Source organism: Podarcis cretensis (assembly GCF_951804945.1).
Source record: "Podarcis cretensis genome assembly, chromosome: 10".
NCBI classification, from domain to species: Eukaryota; Metazoa; Chordata; class Lepidosauria; order Squamata; family Lacertidae; genus Podarcis; species Podarcis cretensis.
In genome coordinates, this window is record NC_137179.1 from 42,688,129 (window position 1) to 42,700,879 (window position 12,751).

Genomic DNA, 12,751 nt, shown 5'->3' on the forward strand with positions numbered 1-12,751 from the left:
TATCTGAAGTCTTTAATTTAAAAATATTTCAAAATAAGAGGGCTGCATATGATTGAACCACAAAACCACAGTGGGTGTTGTCCAACATTGGACATACTCAGAGTGAACTTACTGAAACCAATGGGCATAGGTTAGTTAAGTCCATTGATTTCAAATATGATTAATATAGTGCTCATCCAGGAAGCATATCACACTAGACATTAAGTTATACTAAGAAAATGTTTCAGCACCCAACTTAATAATGAGATTATGAGTACAGTTCAGGAAGAGAAGGGATACCTATGATGTTAAAAGCTTTGAATATGCATTCTGGATAGTCTCACAAGTTCTTAAAAAATCCCCTACATGAAGGATGCATAAAGAACTAAATACTTTCCTTTTCACACTTCAGTATAATTTGCAAAACAGTGGCCTGTTGATTTTCCATGTGATGAGATACATAAACTCCATAGACACACAGCATTTGCATACATCATCACAATGGAGATGCACGAATCACTGCTTCCCACATCACACTAGAAGGGAAGAGGAGGAACTTCACATTCTCTACTGGTGCTTCATTGTAACATACAAAGTCACACACACACTACACTTTTTAAAAGCATACCCTTTCTCCATATTATCACATGCCCTTTAAAATATTGTGCTTTCCCCAAACATTTCCTTTCTTTTGAGAGTATTGTTAAGGTTGCTGAGGATATGTGCTGTAGCAATTTATGGTTATGATTATGATTAAAGTTATGACCCACCCTTCATCAGCAGATCCCAATACAGGTTACAAGAATTTAAAGTTCAGGATTTTAAAAAGGTTGAAACTGATCACAGTTGCAAGTATAGGTGAGTCTGAAAAACTCGCATCTCAGGTGTCAAAAGCCAGGGTAAAGAAGTGCATCTAGATTTAAATATTTCCAGGGTGATATTTTCAGTGCAGTCAAGGCAAAATCATGTCATCATGTGTTACCAAAGGAAGTGTTAAATAAAAAATGACAATGGTTGCATCCCTATGCAAGCATACCTGAGTATAATCCACTGAACTCTATCTGAAATCTTTGGGACTTCCAAACAGACATACACAGAATTGCATTGTGTGTTGCCAGATGTTCTTGCTTTTGATAGAAAGCACTACTGTTACCATGATTATTTTATTCCTGTGCTACTAATTTCAGATACCAGCTGCAGTGTTGATATTACAGTACTAGTATTTCATATTTATTAATGACGGCTCCCACATTTCATTCACTGAAGGATTCTGTAAAGAAGTGATGCACAACAAGAAGGTGGTGGATGACAAATCACAGAACTCAAAAAGCCTATACAGTATACCTAAATTAATTAATTAATTAATTAATTAATTTTTAGGAAGTAATGCAGACAGACAAATATATATACTTTCTTAACCTGGTGGTGTTTCTCAATGTATTATACCCTGCCTTGAGTGATATCATAATGGCAATCAGGATCCTTGGTGCTGTTTCTTAACAGGACTTTCTATAAGACCTGTGGCATAGTTTTCAGAAGTGCTTATACTGAAGCAAGTATTCAATATTTCAGCCTAGTTGCAAAAGTGGAACATGGATTAATTTCTCAGGGGAAAGCATTGAAAGTATATTTTTCATAATGGATGCATACTGATGATTAGAAAGGTTCAGAGTGCCTTTACCTTGATTCCCATGGAGCTTTCCTTGATAACTGCCAGCAGTCTTGTAACACGCATTCGGTCCATTTCCATTGGCTGTGTCCATTCATTTTTCTGCCTTTATGTTATAAAAATCATACTTTTGATTTTGCTACGGTGTCTGTTACTAATGCCAGCTTTGCACTGACATAATGTACTTGTGATGTTATGCGCTCACAGAAGCACAATAGAAAACAAGGCAACACCAGCAACCCATCGCACTGTGTTCATGGCAAGACCCCCAGAGCCCAAGTGTAGTCCTTGAGCCAGATCACAACACAGGCATCATTGTCCCCAGGGAATTAACACTCCCTTGAGCCTGCTTGCTACAACAGCACCAGTTCAGACTGAGCCTTCGATGGAACAAGTTGTCTGGCTCTGTCCAGGGTCCTGAACGTTTGGCATCTGTCTTTGTTCATCTTAGATTGATATGTTAGCTGTGGCTAGGCCTGGAAAACTGATCTGGTCACAGCTATCTAAGTCCAAATAGCATCTAGACAGGACTACTGAAAAGTGCTCTGTGAATGACTGACCTTGAAGGCTTTGCAAAAACCACACCTAGTGCAAATAGCATCTATGTTGCTAACTGGCTGAAGCATTGGGGAGCATATCTTGTCAGTTTCCTAAAAGAGCTACAGTGGCTACTAATTTTAATGTTTAATGCCCTAAATGGCTTGGAACCAGATTACCTTATGAACTGCCTTCTTTACACAAACTTTTTTTAAAAAATAAATTTTTATTAACCAGCCAATCAAATCAAATTAAATCACATCACATAAATTCCGAATTACAAAGCCGAATTTTGAATTTTTGTTGGGGGGACCCATATTTCAAGATCCGAAGAGGGATTCTGATCATCTTCTTGCTACTGCGTTAATGTCCAAATCAATCCAAATCAATCCAAATCAGTCCAAACAGAGTTCATAACTCTATCCAGTCTTATCTTGCTGTTTCCACATCACATCTTCTTCATATATTTTCTCTTTTTTCTTTATGATCTCTTCTGATAGTCTCCTTAAGATGATAAACACCAATAATAATCCTGTGTGAATTTTTCCGTTCTTCCAATCCTCAAATCGAGATGGTTTCCATATATCATCGCCTTCATAGATAACATCGCTCTTTCCATCATTAATCTCGCAAAACTGTCGCTCTTAAGTCCCTCTGAGGAGTTTCACCCACAATATAAAAACAGCTCTATTTCTCTATTTCTCCTCCCAGACTCAAGTCCTCCGACAGAACTTCCCAATATGGCGACGGCATTTTTAAATGCGTCATTCCAAAGCTCTTATACATTCCACGCTCTTCTTAAAACATGCTTTGGTTCGAAAGTTTATCTCCACACAGCCTTAAATCCACAGCTTAAGTCCTTAAAACGACATTTCTGACTTGTGAGGGGAGGGGATTCTTGTTTAATCACATAAGGAAAGAAAGGAAAGTTTTTCCCCCCTCCCCCATCAGTCATTTGCCATACCGTGTCTTGGCGTATCTTCTCATGATTTAATCTTGTCTTGTTTTAACAGAGATCTCTTCTGTTAGCAGTTTTTACTCCCCCTCCTTCCTTGAAATATGTGCATTCCTTCATCCAAATTGTTTCTTTTGAAGTTCTTGCAGCTAGTGGCGCGGATCAGGGACGGCGTCCAGGAGCACCGGAATCCCACAGGAGGGCTTTGTGCCTAGTGCCCCCATCCCCACAAATTCGGGGGTGGTATAGGGCACAGCAGGCAAGGCAGTCCCCCCCACCATCCTGGGGGGGGGGGTAGGGAGGCTAATTACTCCCATCATAGCCTCCAAATTACCTCGTGTGGGTCGGAGAGATGTTATTGTCAGCCATCTTCCGATGCGCCCCCTAGTGGCCCCCCTTCTTTACACAAACTTGGTAATATATTCAGATATTATCTTGGTTCCTCTGCCATCAAAGGTGAGGTGTGTGCTTTTCTGTTTTGTCCACACTTCTGGTCCCTCAGCTCTGGAATCCCCCCTTCTTAGTTTATCTTATGCTGGCATTGTGCCCCTCTTCTTCATTGCCAGATTGCATTGTTCTTATACTTTTATTGGCTTTATTGATTTTTAATTTATTTCTCTGAGTTGGTCTGCAAATCCTGGTGGGTTTGAGCAGTGAGACATTAAATGTTCACATAAATAGAACCCAGTGCCTTAAGCAGTGTGTTCCCCAGCTGGTATTTATATAAAGCTGTTCACATGCTCTCATTGGCTGCAAATGAAGAAGGGGATGATGTGCTGGGCAGTCATTGTTGACACTCCATTAACAGGGACCACCTCTTTTGAATCATATGGAATGATAGAATTGTAGAATTGAAAGGGTCCACAAGGATCATCTAGTCCAACACCCTTCAACAACAGCCTAACATTACACTGTCTCTGTGGATGGTGAAGGAGCAAAGGTTTCTAAGTCCCATTCCCCCACCTCACCCCAACTCCAGGAACAATCTGATTAGGATCAGGGCAGCAATGCATAAGGAGGAGTTTAACTGTGTTGTAGTCTCAATGAAAATTACTTCCCTTCACCCCGAAGCTGCTATTCGCCTCAGGAGGAAATCTGCCTCTGGCACTGAACACATTCTGATGTTCTGCTTCCTACCCCAATTCCAGGCCTCTTTCTCATTTCTGTGTTTATCTTTATTTCAAGGCTTGTGTGTTTGAAAGCTGAGAGGCCTGCTTATTTCATAACAGCAGTGAAATCAGCTTTCAGCTCAGGAAGAAAAAAATGCAGGAGAGATAATGTGTGTGTGTGTGTTTTCCTGGAGTTTAGACAAACTGATATTTACTGATGGAATTAAAATGCAGCATCACCCCCACCTCTACCCTGTGTTAATGAAAACTTACAAGCCATTTTGTTTTCCTCAGGACTATCTTCAAAGAGATCTTTTTTGCCAAATAAGTATGTAATAAAACTCTGGGGGATGAATACCAAAAACAAATACCATGTTAAAGTGATAACCTCAGGAAGGATAGCTATTTGTCTACTTCCTAGCGCTAATCTGATCTGCGCTCCTTCCAGTGCATGTTTAAACATTGCTGCAGGCTCCTATGTTAAGATTCTTGGCTTAGCAAACTAGGCTTTAATTTTTCTAAGGACATGATAGGACATAGTTTAAAAGCTATCAAACAGGGGTGCAAAAAGCCCAGACTGTTTAGCTCTTTTTATTTAAAGACTGTGCTATCCACAGGAGAAAGTTCATAGGTAATAAATTCTCCTAAAATTTAATAATACTGTACAACTATAAAGAACAGGAAATGAAAGATACAGCTCTTATTCAAGCCTTATATAAAAAAATGAGGTTTGTAATATGCTGAATAGGAACCCTTGAGGATATTCTGATTTCAGTGACTATGTCATTCAGACTACATAGGCATTACACACATTGCATTCTATCATCACCTCAGATTCATGCTGGCCAATAGTAAAGTTGCCATCACCACTAATTGCTCCTGAAATGAGATAGATATAAATCCAGGAAGCCATGCTCTATGTGCAGATGTCTAGGGCTGGTGAAAAGCACTATTCAGCTTTCTATTAATCACATGGAGCCCCATCACACAGATAACACAAAAGGGGTTTCCAGTCTGGAATAATACATCTGTTACCCCCTTTCCAAAATGCAAATTACATGTAAATACTGGTAATAATGGTGAAGGTATGAGCTAGTAGCTATTGTGCATAGTGGCCCAGTTATGGAAACAATAGCCTGTGTTTGCCTTAACACAAAGTATTGGTCCTGAGACCAGGATTTGCTTGGGTATCAAGTTCATCCTTTCTTCATTTGGATACATATGATGATAAAAAAAAACATAAGGTGGAATTCAGTGCAGCCTTTCTGCTTACCCAGCAAAATGATCGCTCCTCTCCTTTCCCATGCACTGTTCTGGGAGGTGTCCTGAACCTACAAAGTACATCTAAGGGAGGCATGGAGTGCAGTGGGGAAAGTGGGAGGATAGCCCCATGGAGCTAGTGGGAGTCCTTGCATTGGTTTATGCTAGCAGAATGGGGTGGTTAAACCTGGCCCCACAGAAACACATTCTTCTGGGAATCTCTGAATTTTCAATCCATCAAGCAACAAAATGAATAAAATCTACTTGACAAGTAACTGATCAGATAGTCCACTTCAGTAAGGGTGTTTGTGATAAAGAACAGGCAATGAATATTCATAATTAAGAATGGGACACAGTCACAAATTCCTATTTGTGAAGGATAAAAATGTGTCTTCTGCTTGTCTTTTAGAATCTCCACGTTGGTACTCAGAGTCTGTTTTAAAAGGCAAATTAATATAACCCTGCATAAATATTAATGCATAAATGTCAGCTATTGCTATTACAATTACCAGAAAACCTTCATTTTGAGAGGCAGTCAGTAACACAATTACAAGGACAGTACTCTATGTTTGCCTTTCTGTAAAGGAGCACATTCAGAAGGGCAATGTCTTATCAAGGCCTTAGAGTCTCTGGATCCAAAATAACTGGGCATCATTTAGGACAGGTTTTCTAATTTAGTTTAACGTGCAGATTGGTTCCAGGAACTTGGCTAGTAAGACAAAGAAAACAAGTTATCTTAGAACACGATGGGTCCATTGGGCAGCCACTGAGCGAGGAAGAAAAACTCAAGAAAATCAGAACGTCCACACTGACAGACAGGCCCATCAATGGAAAACAAATGATAGGATCTGCAGTTCACATTCTGGAGAGCCATATGCTTCCCACAATGGGCCTCTCACTGAATAAACTCATAGATAATCCCATGGACCATTTACAAGTGCTGTCAGTAGGAAGAACTCCATGAGTTACATTGTAGCTATAAAATGACTGAAGAACAATTTTTTCAGTCCAAGGGACCCATTCCCTCATGGACAGGTTCTGGGGGCCTCGGGGCAGTGGTGGGCAGGGTCAGAGGCAAAAAGTAGATAGACAGTGGGTGTGATATCTGTACAGTAGGGTACAATCCAGCCATGTAAAGGCCAGAGGTTTCTCTCTCAAGCACATTTCTTTATTCTTCATCCAGGCAAGCAAGAGGTATTATTGCAGTTCAAGGATACATTACAGCCAGGCAGAACCACTCAAGAAGATTGCAGAGCCGGAGCAGTGAGGAGCATGGCTTGGGGTGAATGGATAGCCCAGAGACACATCCAAGGACTGACTAGAGAGGCCTGGAGGGCCACACTTGAACCACAGGGATGAGGTTCCCCACTCCTGCTACAAATATGTATGAGAACTAACCCTTCTCCAAATAAATTGTCACTAGTCCCCCCCCTCCATTTACTGCAAGATCTTTCAGTTCTAGAAACTTTTATTCTATTAAAATTTCCACTACACAGATCTTAACTATGTGTGTCCTTTTTGTATGATTTAACTTCTTCAAATCAGATTTTTATCTTCTGGCGGAGATCAGACAATGTGGGCAAGGTAAGTCATCTCATTCCTATCTAAGTGCTTTCACATTGACCCTGTTTGAACCTGCTCAGTTGGCCTATCAACCCAGAGATCTGCTTTAAAGATATGTACCCTGCCTTCTTAACCTAGTAGTCAATCAGCTGTCTAAGGAGTAGGCTACATAACTGAACCTACTCCACACAACAGGCATTCACATCATCATCACGTAATACAAAGTATGCTTTCATGTCTGTCTGAATCCTGTTGCATTCTGGGAACTCTTCAGATCTAGGATTACTTTAAAAGCATTTTCTCTTATTGAAAAAAAGACCCTCCGGGCATGTTCTTTTTACAAATAATTTTCTACACAACACTGCAGAGCTGACACAGTAGACTCTCCATTACAAGGAGAGGAAACAATGTGCTTTACACTTAAAATGGAGCATTTCAGGAATATTTTTCTTAATATTTATATCATAATATTGTATTTCTTTTACACATTATACCATTTTGACAGCATGAAACATCCTACGAGGCTGCCTAATTACCTGCAAGTATTGTTTTTTCTTATATTCAGCATTTGAATGAAAATACTGTCTCCAATGTCTCCAGCACATATTTTGTACCACAAAGAGCTGTAAGCCATCTAACTCTGAAAATATAGCACAGCACTAAGCTTCTCATGGATACATGTGTTTGTGGAATTCAGAATTACCATGTCCTAGCTGCATGGACAGCATTTTTTTTCTACATAAACTGCTGTGTTGTTTTAAATAAATACGTAACTGAGAGTATGGAATCACACACACACACTGCCACAGTTGAAATTCATTGGAGGCAAAAGATTTACTACATCTATTGCAGTAAATGTTCAAATGTTGATGTATATTGGAATGCACATGTTGAATGGCATTAGTATTAAGGGGAGTGGAATTGTGAATATCTGAAATCTTAGAGACACACCACCTGACAATCACCTAGCTGTAAGTATTCACAGTCACTTGTATGTGCTTAAAATTAGAAAATAGGTATCTATTGTTGCACATTTACACAATGCTGCACATTCACATCCAGGATCTTCTTAACCTGAATTTATGCAATACTGCAAATCCCCATCTCCAGGGGAGACCTGGATAATCTTTCTTTTTCTCTCCCATTTTGAAACCTTCTCAGTGTCTAATGCCAGAGACTGTGTTTCCTATTTCACAATCATAGGCTGTGTGTGAAGTCAGAGAGCCTCCATCCCAAAGGAACACCAGTATTTCTTTTAAGATAAACTCCTTCAAGGCTGACTTCAGCAAGTAATCTAAGCTATCAAATACATCAGCTGTGGAAAATCTCTGTACTACTCAGAATGAGCAGGTATCCCTGATAGTGTGTGTGTGTGTGCGTGTGTGCGTGTGTGTGTGTGTGTGATATATATATCATTACTATTTCAATGAGTGCTGGTATTATAGTGTCAGATTAATTAAAACACACACACTAAAAAGTATAAATGCATACCACATGTGAACCTGTTCTTTTCTTTGAACATAGAACAAGTCTCAAATTTTATCATTGCTTGGTGTTACTGAATTACATGTTATCTAGTTAATTATTAGAGGTTGGAATTCAGTGGTTTCATATAATATTGCAACAGCCAGTCAAGAAACTCATTGAATCTGATTTTAATTCTACAATATTCTCATTAATAATGTCTATTACAACAGCCATTAAAAGTCCATCATGCTAATTTAACTGGGAAAATCTAATAGAATGCCAATGGAGTGCCTCCATTAAATTAATGTTAGGGGCTTCTAACTGATCTCTTAAATAGATGTTGTTATTAGGAAGAGTAATGTAGTTTTAATTAAAAGAGGGCAAGGGTTTCATTGATGAACAAAGACATTTTTTTAAACAAAATACTGTGAAAAATTCAATGACAGCACATGCTGGAAGACCTTTCTTGGTTTTAGTAGTCTCAGTATCTTTTGAAAATGTACGTGTATTAGAAAAGATGAATTATAGCATGCCATTATATGAAAGGTTCACACTACATGCAAGTATTAAGAACAGAGATCTGTCTTTAGTGATCTCGATCTTTGTGTGTTGCGGGGCAGGGTCAACTATGACAGCAATTCTAGATACATTGGCCTGGAAGCAGGTTGAAGGAAATTCACTGGCTCTTACTTCTATAGCCATACGCAGATCACTCTGCCTAAAGAGTATCTAATCAGGAAATCATTCAGAATGAAGGTGGGAAAGACATAAAACTGGACAACTGGGAGATTTTATAGCCTAGGCCTAAATAACAAGGGTTGTACTGAACAATTCAACCCCTTTATGTTAGATAAGGCTGTGCCCACAACTCCAGTAGTAATGGCTTAGTTATGAAAAGCATCAGACAATATTTTTGAGCCAATCTGGTCAATTTCCATTGCATGGAGCAGAGCATGAGAGCACTTGTCTTCCCTCACCCTATGTATCATTTTCACACATTCCCACAGAAAGAGCATGTCTGAGGTCCCTGACTGTGAACAATATCCAACATGTTTAGGCCTAACTTGCAGAGTCAAGATTCCACATTTTGGGGAATTAGCCACATCACTGAAGGCCTTACCATTGGTGGCATAGTCATTCGTTTTTAATTTTTGGCATGCTGTCACATGACATTTTCACTCTCCAGCTAATATTCTAGAATAATGTATTTAAGAAATCTACTTTTTATCCTATTGCAAAAAGATAATAATCCATTTTTTCTGAAAGATCCAAAATGGATCCACAGTATTTTCATTTGTGTGGCATGTGTACAAGCATCATTCTAGTTTCTGTGGGAAGATTGTGGATATAGTTTAGGATACATCTTTTTTATGCCACTTCCATCTACCCTTTGCAAATTTCTGAGCCCAATTAAGAGAAGAGATATGGCAGATAGAGATGATGATACTGAGTCAAAGTACGGTATTGCCCCGTGATAGCGGTCATTGGCTGCAGGCAAAGTTTCATTTTAATAACCAGGTTCATCATAGCTCAGGCTAAAATGTTTAGAGGTACTCTTATTTTGACTCAAGAAAATTACCATTTTATAGTTCAAATTGGGAAAAATAAATACAGTAAATGGACAAAAGGCTGCCATAGGGGGTAGCAACAGAACTGACAACTAGAGAATAAACTATTTTTTAATAAAAAAATAGTTTATTCTCCCATTAGATTCATAAAATGTTTAGGGGTATGCTTCTCTCCATCCTAAAACTGGATGTTCTGGTCTCTGGCAAAAATCCTTCACAGGGTGGCAGCAGATATAGTGTTTCCTTGTGTCCATGATCTTTGCAGTATACAAGTCTTCCTTTCACACATATCATATCAATCATAATGACAGGCCTTTCATTACTATATGCATTAACTCATACAATTAAATTATGGGAGGTACATAGGGTTCTCATCCAGGGCCAATCACATCATTTGGTAGTTTGGGAAGCTGCATCAGGTGCAAGAATGTGGGTGGTGATGGGTGGGAGCAAAAGTGAGATTTAGTAGACAAGACTGTGTGTCCTGTCAGATGCCCTGTGTCTCCTGAGACAGACTGCTGCCTTCGGGTGTGCTGTCCAATTACCAAGTCTGAAAGAAGATTCAGCTGCAAGTACAGTTAGCTGCTAAGTATGGAAGGGAGGAGATGCCATTCTGGCATTCACCCCAGGCAGCAAAATGTCTTGGGCTGGCCCTGCTAGGGATGAGTGAGGATACAATGTGTCTTTGTATACAATATCTTCTTCCACACATATCCCATCCATCATCATGACAGGCATGCAACATTACAAGTTTGCTACAGTACAAGACTCCATAGACCATGCTCTGAAATATTGTGTATCCTTCTATACATAGCACACACCACTTACATTGGTGACTCAAATAGTAGAAATTCATTCTCTTTCTTTTTCCTGTTTTGAGAGATGGATGACTTCAAAAAAGGTAACATGAATTGTTGTCATCTATAAAAAGGCTTTTTGCCAGCACTCCTCCATAATAAACAGTTGTCTATAGTATGAGATCCAAAGTTTCTTTGTGCACACACATAGCTCGGCTTATTTGAAGAATTCCTTCAATGTCAGGGAAATCTCTGTAAGGACATTCTTTTGGGGTGAGTCCATCTCATGTAAACATCTCTGTGGACCTCTGAACCCATATGAGCGCACTGAAGCCCCTGCATCAAGTTTGAAACCATCTAGCCAAAATTAAGCACTGCTGTGCCACATTGACTTCAGCATTTGCTTAAATCTCAAGCAAAATGCGAGGGAGATAGTGAAAGATACAGGAAATTGAATGCAGATTTCCAAAAAATAGCAAGGAGAGACAAGAAGGCCTTCTTAAACGAGCAATGCAAAGAAATAGAGGAAAACAACAGAATGGGAAAAACCAGAGATCTGTTCAAGAAAATCAGAGATATGAAAGGAACATTTCGTACAAAGATTGCCATAATAAAAGACAAAAGTGGAAAGGACCTAACAGAAGCAGAAGACATCAAGAAGAGGTGGCAAGAATACACAGAGGAACTATACCAGAAAGAAATGGATGTCTCGTATACCCCAGGTAGTGTGGTTGCTGACCTTGAGCCAGACATCCTGGAGAGTGAAGTCAAATGGGCCTTAGAAAGCACTGCTAATAACAAAGCCAGTGGAAGTGATGATATTCCAGCTGAACTATTTAAAATTTTAAAAGATGATGGAGTTTGGATTTGGATTTGATATCCCGCTTTATCACTACCCTAAGGAGTCTCAAAGCGGCTAACATTCTCCTTTCCCTTCTTCCCCCACAACAAACACTCTGTGAGGTGAGTGGGGCTGAGAGACTTCAGAGAAGTGTGACTAGCCCAAGGTCACCCAGCAGCTGCATGTGGAGGAGCGGGGAAGCGAACCCGGTTCACCAGATTACGAGTCCACCACTCTTAACCACTACACCACACTGGCTCTGTTAAGGTGCTACACCCAATATGCCAGCAAATTTGGAAAACTCAGCAGTGGCCAGAGGATTGGAGAAGATCAGTCTACATCCCAATCCCAAAGAAGGGCAGTGCCAAAGAATGCTCAAACTACCGCACAATTGCACTCATTTCACACGCTAGCAAGGTTATGCTTAAAATTCTACAAGGCAGGCTTAAGCAGTATGTGGACCGAGAACTCCCAGAAGTGCAAGCTGGATTTCGAAGGGGCAGAGGAACCAGAGACCAAATTGCAAACATACGCTGGATTATGGAGAAAGCTAGAGAGTTCCAAAAAGACATCTACTTTTGCTTCATTGACTATGCAAAAGCCTTTGACTGTGTCGACCACAGCAAACTATGGCAAGTTCTTAAAGAAATGGGAGTGCCTGATCACCTCATCTGTCTCCTGATAAATCTCTATGTGGGACAAGAAGCTACAGTTAGAACTGGATATGGAACAACTGATTGGTTCAAAATTGGGAAAGGAGTACGGCAAGGCTGTATATTGTCTCCCTGCTTATTTAACTTATATGCAGAATTCATCATGCGAAAGGCTGGGCTGGATGAATCCCAAGCCGGAATTAAGATCGCCGGATGAAATATCAACAACCTCAGATATGCAGATGACACAACCTTGATGGCAGAAAGTGAGGAGGAATTAAAGAACCTTTTAATGAGGGTGAAAGAGGAGAGCGCAAAATATGGTCTGAAGCTCAACATCAAAAAAAAGATGA